Source organism: Onychostoma macrolepis, unplaced genomic scaffold, assembly GCF_012432095.1.
Source record: "Onychostoma macrolepis isolate SWU-2019 unplaced genomic scaffold, ASM1243209v1 Scaffold30, whole genome shotgun sequence".
Taxonomy (NCBI): domain Eukaryota; kingdom Metazoa; phylum Chordata; class Actinopteri; order Cypriniformes; family Cyprinidae; genus Onychostoma; species Onychostoma macrolepis.
The window spans coordinates 12501-30465 of NW_026704820.1; the positions used below are offsets into that span (position 1 = coordinate 12501).

At 49.1% G+C, this 17965-nt stretch overlaps 1 non-coding gene across 1 annotated transcript; it reads left to right on the forward strand.

Moving 5' to 3' along the window:
- The first annotated feature begins 15335 nt into the window (after nucleotides 1-15335).
- Nucleotides 15336-15483, forward strand: LOC131535488 (5.8S ribosomal RNA). The gene has a single exon (XR_009269639.1). It is a non-coding gene; the product is annotated as a 5.8S ribosomal RNA (ribosomal RNA).
- Nucleotides 15484-17965: the final 2482 nt, after the last annotated feature.

The following is a 17965-nucleotide window of genomic DNA, read 5'->3' on the forward strand; positions in this document are numbered from 1 at the left end:
GATTTGAGATTCTGGCACCTCAGGGGCCCTCGCTATGACCCCGAACCACAAAGCCATAGGACCTCGGGAAAACGCCTCACCCTAGGGCCCCACGCTTTTAGCGGCTCGCTCGGGGGCCCCAGGAGCCACGGTGCGAGTTTCGGGCCCCTGGGACGTTTCTGAAAAATCCCACTTGCCATTTATTTGAATGGGTTCGGCCTAGCAGTTTTGTGGACACGGCTCGCGAGGGTCCGATCGAGCCAAAACTGGAATCTTTGTCTCGGGGGGACCCCCTCGACCGGGTGGAAAAGTCCCGTGACCGTACGACCTTCTTTAGGGGTCAAAAGGTCAAAAAAGGGAGATCGCGTCCATCAAACCGTTACACGCTTAAACGGGAAGCGGGACGTCCCCCGTACGGAGACGGAGGGTAGTAGGGCCTAGAAATTCGAGATTCTCGCAACTCAGGGGCCCCTCTTTCGCGCCCCCGAAGCACGGAGCCGTAGGACCTTGGGGAAAAAATCACTGGTCTGGCACCTTGAAATCACACGAAAGGCTCTGAGTGTATAAGAGTCTAAGAGAGCAGAGAGAGAGATTTTGTGCAGGAGGCTCCCGATTTTCCCCTGGGCCTAGGGCCACGCGCCTTCGGTGGCTCGCTCGGGGGGGCCCAAGGAGCCACCGTGTCAAGTTTCGGGCCCCTGGGACGTTTCTGAAAAAGTCCCAATTGCCATTTACTTGAATGGGTTCGGCCTAGCAGTTTTGTGGACACGGCTCGCGAGGTCCGATCGAGCCAAAATCGGAACCTTTGTCTCGGGCGACCCCTCGACCGGGTGGAAAAGTCCGTGACCGTCGACCTTCGTTAGGGATCAAAAGGTCAAAAAAGGGAGCGCGCGTCCACCAAACCATTACGCGTTTAAATGGGAAGCGGGATGTCCTCCTTACGGAGACGGAGGGTAGTAGGGCCTAGAAATTCGAGATTCTCGCAACTCAGGGGCCCCTCTTTCGCGCCCCCGAAGCACGGAGCCGTAGGACCTTGGGGAAAAAATCACTGGTCTGGCACCTTGAAATCACACGAAAGGCTCTGAGTGTATAAGAGTCTAAGAGGGCAGAGAGAGAGATTTTGTGCAGGAGGCTCCCGATTTTCCCCTGGGCCTAGGGCCACGCGCCTTCGGTGGCTCGCTCGGGGGCCCAAGGAGCCACCGTGTCGAGTTTGGGCCCCTGGGACGTTTCTGAAAAAGTCCCAATTGCCATTTACTTGAATGGGTTCGGCCTAGCAGTTTTGTGGACACGGCTCGCGAGGTCGATCGAGCCAAAATCGGAACCTTTGTCTCGGGCGACCCCTCGACCGGGTGGAAAAGTCCGTGACCGTCACGACCTTCGTTAGGGATCAAAAGGTCAAAAAGGAGCGCGTCCACCAAACCGTTACAGCGTTTAAATGGGAAGCGTGATGTCCTCCTTACGGAGACGGAGGGTCATAGGGCCCCAAGATTTGAGATTCTGGCACCTCAGGGGCCCTAAACTATGACCCCGAACCACAAAGCCATAGGACCTCGGGAAACGCCTCACCCTAGGGCCCCACGCTTTTAGCGGCTCGCTCGGGGGCCCCAGGAGCCACCGTGCCGAGTTTGGGCCCCTGGGACGTTTCTGAAAAATCCCACTTGCCATTTATTTGAATGGGTTCGGCCTAGCAGTTTTGTGGACACGGCTCGCGAGGGTCCGATCGAGCCAAAACTGGAATCTTTGTCTCGGGGACCCCTCGACCGGGTGGAAAAGTCCCGTGACCGTCGACCTTCTTTAGGGGTCAAAAGGTCAAAAAGGGAGATCGCGTCCATCAAACCGTTACACGCTTAAACGGGAAGCGGGACGTCCCCGTGCACGGAGACGGAGGGTAGTAGGGCCTAGAAATTGAGATTCTCGCAACTCAGGGGCCCCTCTTTCGCGCCCCAAGCACGGAGCCGTGGGACCTTGGGGAAAAATCACTGGTCTGGCACCTTGAAATCACACGAAGGCTCTGAGTGTATAAGAGTCTAAGAGGGCAGAGAGAGATTTTGTGCAGGAGGCTCGATTTTCCCCTGGGCCTAGGGCCACGCGCCTTCGGTGGCTCGCTCGGGGGGGCCCAAGGAGCCACCGTGTCAAGTTTCGGGCCCCTGGGACGTTTCTGAAAAAGTCCCAATTGCCATTTACTTGAATGGGTTCGGCCTAGCAGTTTTGTGGACACGGCTCGCGAGGTCCGATCGAGCCAAAATCGGAACCTTTGTCTCGGGCGACCCCTCGACCGGGTGGAAAAGTCCTGTGACCGTCACGACCTTCGTTAGGGATCAAAAGGTCAAAAAGGAGCGCGCGTCCACCAAACCATTACGCGTTTAAATGGGAAGCGGGATGTCCTCCTTACGGAGACGGAGGGTAGTAGGGCCTAGAAATTCGAGATTCTCGCAACTCAGGGGCCCCTCTTTCGCGCCCCCGAAGCACGGAGCCGTAGGACCTTGGGGAAAAATCACTGGTCTGGCACCTTGAAATCACACGAAGGCTCTGAGTGTATAAGAGTCTAAGAGGGCAGAGAGAGATTTTGTGCAGGAGGCTCGATTTTCCCCTGGGCCTAGGGCCACGCGCCGGTGGCTCGCTCGGGGGCCCAAGGAGCCACCGTGTCGAAGTTTCGGGCCCCTGGGACGTTTCTGAAAAAGTCCCAATTGCCATTTACTTGAATGGGTTCGGCCTAGCAGTTTTGTGGACACGGCTCGCGAGGGTCCGATCGAGCCAAAATCGAACCTTTGTCTCGGGCGACCCCTCGACCGGGTGGAAAAGTCCGTGACCGTCGACCTTCGTTAGGGATCAAAAGGTCAAAAAGGGGCGCGTCCACCAAACCGTTACGCGTTTAAATGGGAAGCGTGATGTCCTCCTTACGGAGACGGAGGGTCATAGGGCCCCAAGATTTGAGATTCTGGCACCTCAGGGGCCCTCGCTATGCCCCGAACCACAAAGCCATAGGACCTCGGGAAACGCCTCACCCTAGGGCCCCACGCTTAGCGGCTCGCTGGGGCCCCAGGAGCCACCGTGCGAGTTTGGGCCCCTGGGTCTTTTCTGAAAAATCCCACTTGCCATTTATTTGAATGGGTTCGCCTAGCGGTTTCGTGGACACGGCTCGCAAGGGTCCGATCGAGTCGAAATTGGAACCTTTGTCTCTGGGGACCCCTCGACCGGGTGGAAAAGTCTCGTCACCGTCTGACCTTCTTTAGGGGTCAAAAAGGGGCGTGTGTCCACCAAACCGTTACACGCTTAAATGGGAAGTGGGACATCCCCGTGCGGAGGCGGAAGGTCGCACGACCTCGAAACTCGGCACGCCCCGCCGTCGTGGGCCCCCCATTCGGGCCCCCGAGGTTGAGGGCAGTGGCGGCGTCTTAAGCATTTTATGTCCGGCCGTGTGTCTTGCCAAAATCAAGCCTGTTTCAGGGTCTCTCCTATTGAATTCAATGGCAGACAAAGAGATATATGAAAAATGAGGAAAAATACTTTTCAGGGTCCCGGGTCCGGGCCCTGTTGGCACATCGCTCCGGGGCTCCTGACACAACTCTGTGTGCAATTTGGGCCCTCTGGGAGCTTCTGAAAAAAGTCCCACTTTCAGTTTATTTGAGTGGGTTCGGCCTAGCGGTTTCGTGGACACGGCTCGCGAGGGTCGATCGAGCAATCGGAACCTTTGTCTCGGGGTACCCCTCGACCGGGTGGAAAAGTCTCGTCACCGTCGACCTTCTTTAGGGGTCAAAAGGTCAAAAAGGGAGCGCGTCCACCAAACCGTTACACGCTTAAATGGGAAGCGGGACATCCCCGTACAGAGACGGAAGGTCGCACGACCTCGAAACTCGGCACGCCCGTCATCGAGGCCCCTCATTCGGGCCCCGAGTTTGAGGGCAGTGGCGGCTTCTTAAGCATTTTATGTCCGGCCGTGTGTCTTGCCAAAATCAAGCCTGTTTCAGGGTCTCTCCTATTGAATTTAATGGCAGACAAAGAGATATATGAAAAATGAGGAAAAATACTTTTCAGGGTCCCAGGTCCGGGCCCTGTTGGCACATCGCTCGGGGCTCCTGACACAACTCTGTGTGCAATTTGGGCCCCTGGGAGCTTCTGAAAAAGTCCCACTTTCAGTTTATTTGAGTGGGTTCGGCCTAGCGGTTTCGTGAACACGGCTCGCGAGGTCGATCGAGCGAAATCGGAACCTTTGTCTCGGGGACCCCTCGACCGGGTGGAAAAGTCCCGTGACCGCACGACCTTCTTTAGGGGTCAAAAGGTCAAAAAGGAGCGTGTGTCCACCAAACCGTTACACGCTTAAATGGGAAGCGGGACATGCCCGTCACGGAGACGGAAGGTCGCACGACTTGAAATTCGGCACGCCCCGCCGTCGTGGGCCCCTCATTCGGGCCCATTAGGTATTACACAGTTATATCATTGCAGTTATGAAATGTGACTTTTTACTATATAGTCCACGGAACACCTACGGAGGCACCGTCAAATAAGTTACAGGTGGTCATGCACCATATGTGGTGAAGTTCACCAAAATCCAACTCCAAATTCCAACATCAGAAACAACAATTTGAATGCAAATTATACAGTATTATGGCATGAAAATGACATGAATGGGTTCCACAGTTCCACGGAGCGTGCTGAGTACAGTAGAGGTATTTTCACCAACAATATTGCACAAATTTAGGTGTCCACGGAAGCATTATGTAGGGCCCACTGAATAAATTGGAAATGGGCGTTTTCACATGAAGAAATGTCCATTTCCAATTTATTCAGCGGCCCTACATAATGCTTCCGTGGACATTCATTATGCAAATTTTACAGTATTATGGCATGAAAATGACATGAATGGGTTCCACTGAGCGTGCTGAGTACAGTAGAGGTGTTTTCACCAACAATATTGCACAAATTTAGGTGTCCACGGAAGAATTATTTAGGCGCACTGAATAAATTGGAAATGGACGTTTCGCATGAAGAAATGTCTATTTCCAATTTATTCAGCGGCCCTACATAATGCTTCCGTGGACATTCATTTTTATGCAAAATAAGACATTTTATGTACTCTAATGTACATGGGGCTGCTGGGTGATGTTCCCTGGGCACTAAACTGTAGGTATTACTCAGTTATATCATTGCAGTTATGAAATATGACTTTTACTATATAGTCCACGGAACACCTACGGAGGCACCGTCAAATAAGTTACAGGTGGTCATGCAACATATGTGGTGAAGTTCACCAAAATCCAACTCCAAATTCCAACATAAAAACAACAATTTTAATGCAAATTATACAGTATTATGGCATGAAAATGACATGAATGGGTTCCACAGTTCCACAGAGCGTGCTGAGTACAGTAGAGGTATTTTCACCAACAATATTGCACAAATTTAGGTGTCCACGGAAGCATTATGTAGGGCCGCTGAATAAATTGAAATGGACGTTTTCACATGAAGAAATGTCCATTTCCAATTTATTCAGCGAACTATAATCTTCCGTGAACATTCATTATGCAAATTTTACAGTATTATGGCATGAAAATGACATGAATGGGTTCCACTGAGTGTGCTGAGTACAGTAAAGGTGTTTTCACCAACAATATTGCACAAATTTAGGTGTCCACGGAAGCATTATGTAGGGCCGCTGAATAAATTGGAAATGGACGTTTTCACATGAAGAAATGTCCATTTCCAATTTATTCAGCGAACTATAATCTTCCGTGAACATTCATTATGCAAATTTTACAGTATTATGGCATGAAAATGACATGAATGGGTTCCACTGAGCGTGCTGAGTACAGTAAAGGTGTTTTCACCAACAATATTGCACAAATTTGGTGTCCACGGAAGCATTATGTAGGGCGCTGAATAAATTGAAATGGACGTTTTCACATGAAGAAATGTCCATTTCAATTTATTCAGCGGCCCTACATAATGCTTCCGTGACATTCATTTTATGCAAATTTTACAGTATTATGGCATGAAAATGACATGAATGGGTTCCACTGAGCGTGCTGAGTACAGTAGAGGTGTTTTCACCAACAATATTGCACAAATTTGGGTGTCCACGGAAGCATTATTTAGGGCGCACTGAATAAATTGGAAATGGGCGTTTTCGCATGAAGAAATGTCTATTTCCAATTTATTCAGCGGCCCTACATAGTGCTTCCGTGGACATTCATTATGCAAAATAAGACATTTTATGTACTCTAATGTACATGGGGCTGCTGGGTGATGTTCCTGGGCACTAAACTGTAGGTATTACTCAGTTATATCATTACAGTTATGAAATATGACTTTTACTATATCGCCCACGGAACACCTACGGAGGCACCGTCAAATAAGTTACAGGTGGTCATGCACCATATGTGGTGAAGTTCACCAAAATCCAACTCAAATTCCAACATAAGAAACAACAATTTTAATGCAAATTATACAGTATTATGGCATGAAAATGACATGAATGGGTTCCACAGTTCCACAGAGCGTGCTGAGTACAGTAGAGGTATTTTCACCAACAATATTGCACAAATTTAGGTGTCACGGAAGCATTATGTAGGGCGCTGAATAAATTGGAAATGGACGTTTTCACATGAAGAAATGTCCATTTCCAATTTATTCAGCGAACTATAATCTTCGTGAACATTCATTATGCAAATTTTACAGTATTATGGCATGAAAATGACATGAATGGGTTCCACTGAGCGTGTTGAGTACAGTAGAGGTGTTTTCACCAACAATATTGCACAAATTTAGGTGTCCACGGAAGCATTATGTAGGGCCGCTGAATAAATTGAAATGGACGTTTTCATGAAGAAATGTCCATTTCAATTTATTCAGCGGCCCTACATAATGCTTCCGTGGACATTCATTATGCAAATTTTACAGTATTATGGCATGAAAATGACATGAATGGGTTCCACTGAGCGTGCTGAGTACAGTAGTGGTGTTTTCACCAACAATATTGCACAAATTTAGGTGTCCACGGAAGCATTATTTAGGGCGCTGAATAAATTGAAATGGACGTTTTCACATGAAGAAATGTCTATTTCCAATTTATTCAGCGAACTATAATCTTCCGTGGACATTCAATTTTATGCAAATTTTACAGTATTATGGAATGAAAATGACATGAATGGGTTCCACTGAGCGTGCTGAGTACAGTAGAGGTGTTTTCACCAACAATATTGCACAAATTTAGGTGTCCACGGAAGCATTATGTAGGGCGCTGAATAAATTGAAATGGACGTTTTGCATGAAGAAATGTCCATTTCCAATTTATTCAGCGAACTATAATCTTCCGTGGACATTCATTTTATGCAAAATAAGACATTTTATGTACTCTAATGTACATGGGGCTGCTGGGTGATGTTCCTGGGCACTAAACTGTAGGTATTACTCAGTTATATCATTGCAGTTATGAAATATGACTTTTACTATATAGTCCACGGAACACCTACGGAGGCACCGTCAAATAAGTTACAGGTGGTCATGCACCATATGTGGTGAAGTTCACCAAAATCAACTCAAATTCCAACATAAGAAACAACAATTTTAATGCAAATTATACAGTATTATGGCATGAAAATGACATGAATGGGTTCCACAGTTCCACAGAGCGTGCTGAGTACAGTAGAGGTATTTTCACCAACAATATTGCACAAATTTAGGTGTCCACGGAAGCATTATGTAGGGCCGCTGAATAAATTGAAATGGACGTTTTCACATGAAGAAATGTCCATTTCCAATTTATTCAGCGAACTATATCTTCCGTGAACATTCATTTTATGCAAATTTTACAGTATTATGGCATGAAAATGACATGAATGGGTTCCACTGAGCGTGCAGAGTACAGTAGATGTGTTTTCACCAACAATATTGCACAAATTTGGTGTCCACGGAAGCATTATGTAGGGCCGCTGAATAAATTGGAAATGGACGTTTTCACATGAAGAAATGTCCATTTCCAATTTATTCAGCGAACTATATCTTCCGTGGACATTCATTATGCAAATTTTACAGTATTATGGCATGAAAATGACATGAATGGGTTCCACTGAGCGTGCTGAGTACAGTAGTGGTGTTTTCACCAACAATATTGCACAAATTTAGGTGTCCACGGAAGCATTATTTAGGGCGCTGAATAAATTGGAAATGGGCGTTTTCGCATGAAGAAATGTCTATTTCCAATTTATTCAGCGAACTATATCTTCCGTGGACATCATTATGCAAATTTTACAGTATTATGGCATGAAAATGACATGAATGGGTTCCACTGAGCGTGCTGAGTACAGTAGAGGTGTTTTCACCAACAATATTGCACAAATTTAGGTGTCCACGGAAGCATTATGTAGGGTGCGCTGAATAAATTGGAAATGGACGTTTTGCATGAAGAAATGTCCATTTCCAATTTATTCAGCGGCCCTATAATGCTTCCGTGGACATTCATTATGCAAAATAAGACATTTTATGTACTCTAATGTACATGGGGCTGCTGGGTGATGTTCCTGGGCACTAAACTGTAGGTATTACTCAGTTATATCATTGCAGTTATGAAATATGACTTTTACTATATAGTCCACGGAACACCTACGGAGGCACCGTCAAATAAGTTACAGGTGGTCATGCACCATATGTGGTGAAGTTCACCAAAATCCAACTCAAATTCCAACATAAGAAACAACAATTTTAATGCAAATTATACAGTATTATGGCATGAAAATGACATGAATGGGTTCCACAGTTCCACAGAGCATGCTGAGTACAGTAGAGGTATTTTCACCAACAATATTGCACAAATTTAGGTGTCCACGGAAGCATTATGTAGGGCCGCTGAATAAATTGGAAATGGACGTTTTACATGAAGAAATGTCCATTTCCAATTTATTCAGCGAACTATAATCTTCCGTGAACATTCATTATGCAAATTTTACAGTATTATGGCATGAAAATGACATGAATAGGTTCCACTGAGCGTGCAGAGTACAGTAGATGTGTTTTCACCAACAATATTGCACAAATTTCGGTGTCCACGGAAGCATTATGTAGGGCCCGCTGAATAAATTGGAAATGGACGTTTTCACATGAAGAAATGTCCATTTCCAATTTATTCAGCGAACTATAATCTTCGTGGACATTCATTATGCAAATTTTACAGTATTATGGCATGAAAATGACATGAATAGGTTCCACTGAGCGTGCTGAGTACAGTAGATGTGTTTTCACCAACAATATTGCACAAATTTAGGTGTCCACGGAAGCATTATGTAGGGCCGCTGAATAAATTGAAATGGGCGTTTTCACATGAAGAAATGTCCATTTCCAATTTATTCAGCGAGCCTATAATCTTCCGTGGACATTCATTATGCAAATTTTACAGTATTATGGCATGAAAATGACATGAATGGGTTCCACTGAGCGTGCTGAGTACAGTAGTGGTGTTTTCACCAACAATATTGCACAAATTTAGGTGTCCACGGAAGCATTATTTAGGGCGCGCTGAATAAATTGGAAATGGACGTTTTCGCATGAAGAAATGTCTATTTCCAATTTATTCAGCGGCCCTACATAGTGCTTCCGTGACATTCATTATGCAAATTTTACAGTATTATGGCATGAAAATGACATGAATGGGTTCCACTGAGCGTGCTGAGTACAGTAGAGGTGTTTTCACCAACAATATTGCACAAATTTAGGTGTCCACGGAAGCATTATGTAGGGTGCGCTGAATAAATTGGAAATGGACGTTTTGCATGAAGAAATGTCCATTTCCAATTTATTCAGCGGCCCTACATAATGCTTCCGTGAACATTCATTATGCAAAATAAGACATTTTATGTACTCTAATGTACATGGGGCTGCTGGGTGATGTTCCTGGGCACTAAACTGTAGGTATTACTCAGTTATATCATTGCAGTTATGAAATATGACTTTTACTATATCGTCCACGGAACACCTACGGAGGCACCGTTAAATAAGTTACAGGTGGTCATGCACCATATGTGGTGAAGTTCACCAAAATCCAACTCAAATTCCAACATAAGAAACAACAATTTTAATGCAAATTATACAGTATTATGGCATGAAAATGACATGAATGGGTTCCACAGTTCCACAGGCGTGCTGAGTACAGTAGAGGTATTTTCACCAACAATATTGCACAAATTTAGGTGTCACGGAAGCATTATGTAGGGCCGCTGAATAAATTGGAAATGGACGTTTTCACATGAAGAAATGTCCATTTCCAATTTATTCAGCGGCCCTACATAATGCTTCCGTGAACATTCATTATGCAAATTTTACAGTATTATGGCATGAAAATGACATGAATAGGTTCCACTGAGCGTGCTGAGTACAGTAGATGTGTTTTCACCAACAATATTGCACAAATTTAGTGTCCACGGAAGCATTATGTAGGGCCGCTGAATAAATTGGAAATGGACGTTTTCACATGAAGAAATGTCCATTTCCAATTTATTCAGCTGGCCCTACATAGTGCTTCCGTGGACATTCATTATGCAAATTTTACAGTATTATGGCATGAAAATGACATGAATGGGTTCCACTGAGCGTGCTGAGTACAGTAGAGTGTTTTCACCAACAATATTGCACAAATTTAGGTGTCCACGGAAGCATTATGTAGGGCGCTGAATAAATTGGAAATGGACGTTTTCACATGAAGAAATGTCCATTTCCAATTTATTCAGCGGCCCTACATAATGCTTCCGTGGACATTCATTTTATGCAAATTTTACAGTATTATGGCATGAAAATTACATGAATGGGTTGAATGAATATTGCACAAATTTGGTGTCCACGGAAGCATTATGTAGGTGCGCTGAATAAATTGAAATGGACGTTTTACATGAAGAAATGTCTATTTCCAATTTATTCAGTGGGCCCTACATAATGCTTCCGTGAACATTCATTATGCAAATTTTACAGTATTATGGCATGAAAATGACATGAATAGGTTCCACTGAGCGTGCTGAGTACAGTAGAGGTATTTTCACCAACAATATTGCACAAATTTAGGTGTCCACGGAAGCATTATTTAGGCGCTGAATAAATTGAAATGGACGTTTTCATGAAGAAATGTCTATTTCCAATTTATTCAGCGGCCCTACATAATGCTTCCGTGGACATTCATTATGCAAATTTTACAGTATTATGGCATGAAAATTACATGAATGGGTTGAATGAATATTGCACAAATTTATGTGTCCACGGAAGCATTATTTAGGCGCTGAATAAATTGAAATGGACGTTTTCACATGAAGAAATGTCCATTTCAATTTATTCAGCGGCCCTACATAATGCTTCCGTGACATTCATTTTATGCAAATTTTACAGTATTATGGCATGAAAATTACATGAATGGGTTGAATGAATATTGCACAAATTTAAGTGTCCACGGAAGCATTATGTAGGTCCCGCTGAATAAATTGGAAATGGATGTTTTCACATGAAGAAATGTCCATTTCTAATTAATACAGCGGGCCCTACATAATGCTTCCGTGGACATTCATTTTTATGCAAATTTTACAGTATTATGGCATGAAAATGACACCAGCCTATTAACCCGGAACCATACAATAAACTGCAAGTGGACACATATCCCACTTGCAGTGTATTCAATTGAATGGCTATTTAATAAAGTGCGAGTGGACACATATCCCACTTGCAATGTATTCAATTGAATGGCTATAGTAGGTTAGTGGGATGATTGTCCACCAACCTATTAAACCGGAACCATACAATAAACTGCAAGTGGACACATATCCCACTTGCAATGTATTCAATTGAATGGCTATTTAATAAAGTGCGAGTGGACACATATCCCACTTGCAATGTATTCAATTGAATGGCTATAGTAGGTTAGTGGGATGATTGTCCACCAACCTATTAAACCGGAACCATACAATAAACTGCAAGTGGACACATATCCCACTTGCAATGTATTCAATTGAATGGCTATTTAATAAAGTGCAGTGGACACATATCCCACTTGCAATGTATTCAATTGAATGGCTATAGTAGGTTAGTGGGATGATTGTCCACCAACCTATTAAACCGGAACCATACAATAAACTGCAAGTGGACACATATCCCACTTGCAATGTATTCAATTGAATGGCTATTTAATAAAGTGCGGTGGACACATATCCCACTTGCAATGTATTCAATTGAATGGCTATAGTAGGTTAGTGGGATGATTGTCCACCAACCTATTAAACCGGAACCATACAATAAACTGCAAGTGGACACATATCCCACTTGCAATGTATTCAATTGAATGGCTATTTAATAAAGTGCAGTGGACACATATCCCACTTGCAATGTATTCAATTGAATGGCTATAGTAGGTTAGTGGGATGATTGTCCACCAACCTATTAAACCGGAACCATACAATAAACTGCAAGTGGACACATATCCCACTTGCAATGTATTCAATTGAATGGCTATTTAATAAAGTGCGAGTGGACACATATCCCTCTTGCAATGTATTCAATTGAATGGCTATAGTAGGTTAGTGGGATGATTGTCCACCAACCTATTAAACCGAACCATACAATAAACTGCAAGTGGACACATATCCCACTTGCAATGTATTCAATTGAATGGCTATTTAATAAAGTGCGTGGACACATATCCCACTTGCAATGTATTCAATTGAATGGCTATAGTAGGTTAGTGGGATGATTGTCCACCAACCTATTAAACCGGAACCATACAATAAACTGCAAGTGGACACATATCCCACTTGCAATGTATTCAATTGAATGGCTATTTAATAAAGTGCGGTGGACACATATCCACTTGCAATGTATTCAATTGAATGGCTATAGTAGGTTAGTGGGATGATTGTCCACCAACCTATTAAACCGGAACCATACAATAAACTGCAAGTGGACACATATCCCACTTGCAATGTATTCAATTGAATGGCTATTTAATAAAGTGCGGTGGACACATATCCCACTTGCAATGTATTCAATTGAATGGCTATTTAATAAAGTGCAAGTGGAAACATATCCCACTTGCAATGTATTCAATTGAATGGCTATTTAATAAAGTGCAGTGGACACATATCCCACTTGCAATCTATTCAATTGAATGGCTATTTAATAATTGCAAGTGGACATGTATTTTTAAATGAATAGTGGTTTTGTGGACATGGGGGTGGGGAGCTGGTCCACAGGGGTCCTGGGGTCTTTCCGTCTCTATAATGGTCAAATGGACAAATAGTGGTTTCGTGGACCTGGGGGTGGGGCATGGGGTCGGGCGGTGGTCCAGGGGTCCCGTGGTCGTTCCGTGACTATAATGGTCAAATGGACAAATAGTGGTTTCGTGGACCTGGGGGGGTGGGAGGGGTGTGGTCCGCAGGGGTCCCGTGGTCTTTCCGTCACTATAATGGTCAAATGGACAAATAGTGGTTTCGTGGTCCTGGGGGGCTGGGGCCAGGGGTCGGGGCGGTGGTCCGCAGGGGTCCCGTGGTCGTTCCGTGACTATAATGGTCAAGTGGACAAATAGTGGTTTCGTGGACCAGAGGGGGTGGGGGGCCGGTCCGCAGGGGTCCAGTGGTCTTTCCGTCACTATAATGGTCAAATGGACAAATAGTGGTTTTGTGGACCTGGGGGGGTGGGGCCTGGGGTCGGGGCGGTGGTCCGCAGGGGTCCCGTGGTCTTTCCGTCACTATAATGGTCAAATGGACAAATAGTGGTTTCGTGGACCTGGGGGGGTGGGGCCTGGGGTCGGGGCGGTGGTCCGCAAGGGTCCCGTGGTCGTTCCGTGACTATAATGGTCAAATGGACAAATAGTGGTTTCGTGGACCATGGGGGGTGGGGCCTGGGGTCGGGGCGGTGGTCCGCAAGGGTCCCGTGGTCGTTCCGTGACTATAATGGTCAAATGGACAAATAGTGGTTTCGTGGACCAGGGGGGGTTGGGGGCCGGTCCGCAGGGGTCCAGTGGTCTTTCCGTCACTATAATGGTCAAATGGACAAATAGTGGTTTTGTGGACCTGGGGGTGGGGCCTGGGGTGGGCGGTGGTCCGCAGGGGTCCCGTGGTCTTTCCGTCACTATAATGGTCAAATGGACAAATAGTGGTTTTGTGGACCTGGGGGGGTGGGGCCTGGGGTGGGCGGTGGTCCGCAAGGGTCCCGTGGTCGTTCCGTGACTATAATGGTCAAATGGACAAATAGTGGTTTTGTGGACCTGGGGGTGGGGCCTGGGGTCGGGCGGTGGTCCATAAGGGTCCCGTGGTCGTTCCGTGACTATAATGGTCAAATGGACAAATAGTGGTTTTGTGGACCTGGGGGTGGGAGGGTGTGGTCCGCAGGGGTCCCGTGGTCTTTCCGTCACTATAATGGTCAAATGGACAAATAGTGGTTCCGTGGACCTGGGGGGGTGGGGCCTGGGGTCGGGGCGGTGGTCCGCAAGGGTCCCGTGGTCGTTCCGTGACTATAATGGTCAAATGGACAAATAGTGTGTTCGTGGGACCAAAAAAGTGTCCACCCCCCATCTGGGTGAAGGCCACTGTTGTAAACCTAAGTTTGGACAGCTGTGCGCCACACTGTGGAGAAGGGCAGAACTGCAGTTTGAGGCCCCGAAATTCTTTCGGCCCCCGTTTGGCCCCTGGGGGGGCTAGGGGCTCCCGGACATGTCAGGGTCGTCCCGCCGTCCGGTGCGGTCCGGCAGACGCCGGCGGCGAGTCCGGCAAAAATTCCGGGGGGTCGGCGCGCAGGTCCCACGAACCTGCGTCCACGAACCGACAAACATATATCCAAAAGGACGTTTTTAAAAATTATGGACTTTCTAGAGGAAGTAAAAGTCGTAACAAGGTTTCCGTAGGTGAACCTGCGGAAGGATCATTACAGCAGTGTCGGGACAAGGCCGGACCCGAAAAACGTTTTGAGCGAAAAAAAGACGCCCGAGCGCGTGGCGGCGGTGGAGAGGGGGAGGTCGGGGGCTCCGGCGCGGTCCTCCCCGCCCACCCGGTCGGGTTAAAAACCTTTAACCCGAAGAAAAGTCGTAACACCGGATGCGGCAAAGGTATCGGACGAGAACCTGTAAGAAGGATCAACTGATGCGGCAAAGGTATCGGACGTCAGCCCAACTGATGCAATGATGCGGCAAAGGTATCGGATCTGACACGTTCCCATCGGCGCCTTCCTCCGGGACTAGGCGCCGCCCTGGGCGGGTACCCTGAATGGCCCGGCAACCCTGCCGGGACCGTGGGTTTGAAGACCCCCCCGCAACGGGGGGCGCCCGTCCGGGGTTTCGACCCCCGGTTTTTTTTTAACCCCCCCGTTCTGTCCGTCTCAGCCTACTTACCTCAAACAAAGAGTACAACTCTTAGCGGTGGATCACTCGGCTCGTGCGTCGATGAAGAACGCAGCTAGCTGCGAGAACTAATGTGGTGCAGGACACATTGATCATCGACACTTGAACGCACTTTGCGGCCCCGGGTTCCTCCGGGCCACGCCTACTGAGGGTCGCTTTCCTATCGATCGGGGCCTCCGGGTCCCGCGGCTGGAGCTTCGTAGGGGCTTTTGACCTCCTCCGTCCTCCTAAGTGCAGACCGCCCGGGTCCGCTTCCGCCCGGCCTCCTCTGGCCCCTTCCACCGTCTCTCTCCCTCCCCTACGGGAGGGGAGGGCGGCGCCTCGTCTGCGGCTCGAGGACCGGAGGTCCTCCCTCCGACTGCCGGTGGGTCTGAACCCCTCCGCTGCCCGCGACGGGACCTCCAACTCTCGTCCGTGGGCGGGGCGTCGTTTTGGTGGGAGGGCTCCCTCCGTCTCTCGTCCCCTCTGGGGGCGGGAGGCGGCGGCGACACGTCCGCTCGGTTCTGCGAGGACCGGGGTCTCGACCCCCAACTCTCGCGCCGACGGGCGGACGCCGTCGTTGAGCGCGCCTCCATCTCTCTCGTCCCTCCGGGGCGGGAGGCGGCGGCGACACGTCCGCTCGGTTCTGCGAGGACCGGGGTCTCGACCCCCAACTCTCGCGCCGACGGGCGGACGCCGTCGTTGTGGGGGGACGCGTCCGTGGGGTTTCCGGCGGCGTGCGTTGCGCTCGGCGGCGACCGACTCGACTCAGGCCAGCCTCCCGTCCCTCTGGGGATAGCGGAGCGGCCGCCACGACCCCCTCCGAGTACGACCTCAGGTCAGGCGAGACAACCCGCTGAATTTAAGCATATTACTAAGCGGAGGAAAAGAAACTAACAAGGATTCCCTCAGTAGCGGCGGCGAAGAGGGAAGAGCCCAGCGCCGAATCCCGCCCGGCCACGGGCGAGGGAAATGTGGCGTACAGAAGACCGCTCTCGGCGCGGGCCGGGGCCCAAGTCCTTCTGATGGAGGCTTAGCCCGTGGACGGTGTGAGGCGGTGGCGGCCCCGCCCGCCGAGTGCGGTTCTTCTTGGAGTCGGGTTGCTTGGGAATGCAGCCCAAAGTGGGTGGTAAACTCCATCTAAGGCTAAATACCGCACGAGACCGATAGTCGACAAGTACCGTGAGGAAAGTTGAAAAGAACTTTGAAGAGAGAGTTCAAGAGGCGTGAAACCGTTAAGAGGTAAACGGGTGGGGTCCGCACGGTCTGCCGGAGGATTCAACCCGGCGGGTCCGGGTCGGCCCGGTCGGTGCGCGTGGATCCCCTTCGGTGGGGACCGCCGCCCGGCCGTTAGCTCGGCCGCCGTCGGCGCACTTCTTCCGAGGCGGTGCGCCGCGACCGGCTCCGGTTTGGCCAGGAAGGGTCGGGGGGCGAAGGTGGCTCGCAGCCTCCGGGTCGCGAGCTTTACAGAGCCCCCACGCTCCGACTTTGCCGCTTACCCCCGGGGTCGTGGGCAGTGTCCTCGCGCCTTCTCTCCTCCCGACGGGGGAGGGACGGGGCCCCTCGCTCCCGGTGTGTGCGTCGACCGGGGCGGACTGTCCTCAGTCCGTCTCCGACCGCGCCGCGCCGTCAGGGCGGGGATCAGGCCCTCGTAAAGGGTGCTCGAGGTCCGCGGCGAGGTCGGCCACCCACCCGACCCGTCTTGAAACACGGACCAAGGAGTCTAACGCACGCGCGAGTCAAAGGGTGTCCTCGAGCCCCCACGGCGCAATGAAGGTGAAGGCCGGCGCTCGCCGGTCCAGGTGGGATCCCCCCGCCCCGGCGGGGGGCGCACCACCGGCCCGTCTCGCCCGCACCGCCGGGCAGGTGGAGCTAGAGCGTGTGCGATGGTACCCGAAAGATGGTGAACTATGCCTGGGCAGGGCGAAGCCAGAGGAAACTCTGGTGGAGGCCCGCAGCGGTCCTGACGTGCAAATCGGTCGTCCGACCTGGGTATAGGGGCGAAAGACTAATCGAACCATCTAGTAGCTGGTTCCCTCCGAAGTTTCCCTCAGGATAGCTGGCGCCGCTCGAACAAGCAGTTTTATCCGGTAAAGCGAATGACTAGAGGCCTTGGGGCCGAAACGATCTCAACCTATTCTCAAACTTTAAATGGGTAAGAAGCCCGGCTCGCTGGCTTGGAGCCTGGGCGTGGAATGCGAGACGCCTAGTGGGCCACTTTTGGTAAGCAGAACTGGCGCTGCGGGATGAACCGAACGCCGGGTTAAGGCGCCCGATGCCGACGCTCATCAGACCCCAGAAAAGGTGTTGGTTGATATAGACAGCAGGACGGTGGCCATGGAAGTCGGAATCCGCTAAGGAGTGTGTAACAACTCACCTGCCGAATCAACTAGCCCTGAAAATGGATGGCGCTGGAGCCCGGGGCCCATACCCCGAACATGACGGTTAAAGTCCCTCCTCCGCCAATGAACCCATACGTACTTGCAATCCTACTATCCAGCCTGGGATTAGGAACTACCCTAACCTTTGCCAGCTCCCACTGACTTTTAGCCTGAATGGGCCTAGAAATTGAGATTCTCGCAACTCAGGGGCCCTCGCTCCCGGTGTGCGTCGACCGGGCGGACTGTCCTCAGTCCGTCTCCGACCGCGCCGCGCCGT